This window comes from Tasmannia lanceolata, unplaced genomic scaffold, assembly GCF_043159265.1.
Source record: "Tasmannia lanceolata isolate RefF3 unplaced genomic scaffold, GAP_Taslan_0.1 ptg001185l, whole genome shotgun sequence".
NCBI classification, from domain to species: Eukaryota; Viridiplantae; Streptophyta; class Magnoliopsida; order Canellales; family Winteraceae; genus Tasmannia; species Tasmannia lanceolata.
This window is the reverse complement of record NW_027519845.1, coordinates 15,551-18,660: the sequence shown is the minus strand read 5'-3', so window position 1 is coordinate 18,660 and position 3,110 is coordinate 15,551.

Genomic DNA, 3,110 nt, shown 5'->3' with positions numbered 1-3,110 from the left:
CTATTAAATCTTGGATGGAAATTTCTTTTACCCATTTCTCTGGGTAATCTATTATTGACAACTTCTTCCCAACTCCTTTCACTGTAACAGTATATGATACTCTAGATTCATAACCTCCCTTAAGCAAGAGAAAGAAATATCAAATTATTCATGGATAGCCACGATATGTTCCCTATGATGACTGGGTTCATGAATTATGGTCAACAAACAGTACGAGCTGCAAGGTACATTGGTCAAAGTTTCATGATTACCTTATCCCACGCGAATCGTTTACCTATAACTATTCAATATCCTTATGAAAAATCGATCACATCAGAGCGTTTCCGTGGTCGAATCCACTTTGAATTTGATAAATGCATTGCTTGTGAAGTATGTGTTCGTGTATGTCCCATAGATCTACCCGTTGTTGATTGGAGATTGGAAACAGATATTAGAAAGAAACGGTTGCTTAATTATAGTATTGATTTTGGAATCTGTATATTTTGTGGTAACTGCGTCGAGTATTGTCCAACAAACTGTCTATCAATGACTGAAGAATATGAACTTTCCACTTATGATCGTCACGAATTGAATTATAATCAAATTGCTTTGGGTCGGTTACCAATGTCAGTAATTGGGGATTACACAATTCGAACAATTATGAATTCGACTCAAATTAAAATAACCACAGATAAACCCCTTGATTCAATAACGATTACCAATGACTAAGATTCATTTTTGATCTAAAGGAGTGAAGCTTCTTTCATTTTGGTTGGTCAGTAACTACAAATCATAACTATTGATTGGTGAGAATCGCGGCTTGATTTGGATTTAGAATATATGAATATAGTCATGATGATTTCGGAATATCAAACTCCGAACTACTCTTTCGGATACAGAAGTGGAATTAGTCCAATAACTGTATCTACCTCAATCCAGACCCCATTACGATTCAATTAGAAACGTATCATATACAAGAAAAAAACAAGGTAACCTCTTTTTTCCTGGCTGGGTCAGTAAGGTCATGAAATATTTCAACTTTTTTTTATCTCTTATTTTATACATAATGGATTTACCTGGGCCAATACATGATATTCTTTTAGTATTTTTGGGATCAGGTCTTATACTAGGGGGTCTAGGAGTGGTATTACTTACCAATCCCATTTTTTCTGCCTTTTCATTGGGATTGGTTCTTGTTTGTATATCCTTATTCCATATTCTATCTAACTCCTATTTTGTAGCTGCTGCACAGCTCCTTATTTACGTGGGAGCTGTAAATGTCTTAATCATATTTGCTGTGATGTTCATGAATGGTTCAGAATATTACAATGATTTCTATCTTTGGACCGTTGGAGATGGGGTCACTTCACTGGTTTGTACAAGTATTCTTTTTTCACTAATTACTACTATTTCAGATACGTCATGGTATGGGATTATTTGGACTACAGGATCAAACCAGATTATAGAGCAGGACCTGATAAGTAATGTTCAACAAATTGGGATTCATTTATCAACAGATTTTTATCTTCCATTTGAACTCATTTCTATAATTCTTTTAGTTGCCTTGATAGGTGCAATTGCTATGGCTCGTCAGTAATAAATACTTAGAATTAGAAATGAATTAGAAATCCAAAATAAAATTAAAATAAATTTAAAATAAAAATAAATAAGGCCTTGTTCTGTCTTCTTGTATTGTTATTACATCCATTTTGCTTCAATTCAATTTATATATTTATTGTTCATATATTAAATTAAAAAGGGTTTTGTTTTAGTTCGATCCATTACCAATACCTTCCTTTGTTCCGTACTTGTTTTATATTCGAGTCAATCAGTGAAATTGTTGTTCATATTGAAATGAATCGAGATTGATGAGGAGTTGGTCAATGATGCTCGAGCATGTACTTATTTTGAGTGCCTATTTATTTTCTATTGGTATTTATGGATTGATCACAAGTCGAAATATGGTTAGAGCACTTATGTGTCTTGAGCTTATACTGAATGCGGTTAATATGAATCTCGTAACGTTTTCTGATTTATTTGATAGTCGACAATTAAAAGGAGACATTTTCTCGATCTTTGTTATAGCTATTGCAGCCGCTGAAGCAGCTATTGGGCCAGCTATTGTTTCGTCGATCCATCGTAACAGAAAATCAACTCGTATCAATCAATCTTGTTGAATAAATAGTCATAATGATATAAAAAAAGACAGATATATATAATATTATATTCACCAATTAAAATTAGCATATATGACTCGTATGACCATGTTTGCTGAAACGTAAGAAATCAAAGTATCTTGGTCCTCTTTCCTAAACAGATCCAGAGGTAAATTGATTCTAAAAAAAAATCAATTCTGGTAAACTACTGATTCATCTGGTATCTACAATATATGATTCATTTACTACCGATTTTACCAGATCGAAAATTGATAACGTTCAAAAAATTGATAGACACAATGTCACATTCAGTAAAGATTTATGATACATGTATAGGATGTACTCAATGTGTACGAGCCTGCCCCACAGATGTATTGGAAATGATACCTTGGGACGGATGTAAAGCTAAGCAAATTGCTCCTGCTCCAAGAACAGAAGACTGTGTAGGTTGTAAGAGATGTGAATCCGCTTGTCCAACAGATTTCTTGAGTGTCCGGGTTTATTTATGGCATGAGACAACTCGCAGCATGGGTCTAGCTTATTGATACGTTCCGTAAAACTCTACTTGAATCCATTTGATTCTTCTTTACCGACAAAAACCCGTACTCGAGAAAATATATTATTTCGAGCGCGGGTTTTTATGGTCAAAGTCTATCTTGTCTTTACCACGAGTTATTTTCCTTGGTTAACAATAATTGTTGTTTTTCCAATATCCGCGGGTTCATCAATTTTCTTTCTCTCCTCATAGAGGAAATAAGGTGGTGAGATGGTATACTATATGCATCTGCTTGTTAGAACTCCTTCTAACGACCTATGCATTCTGTTATCATTTCCAATTGGACGATCCATTAATCCAATTGGAGGAGGATTATAAATGGATAAATATTTTGTATTTTCACTGGAGACTCGGGATCGATGGACTTTCCATCGGACCCATTTTACTGACGGGATTCATCACTACTTTAGCTACTTTAG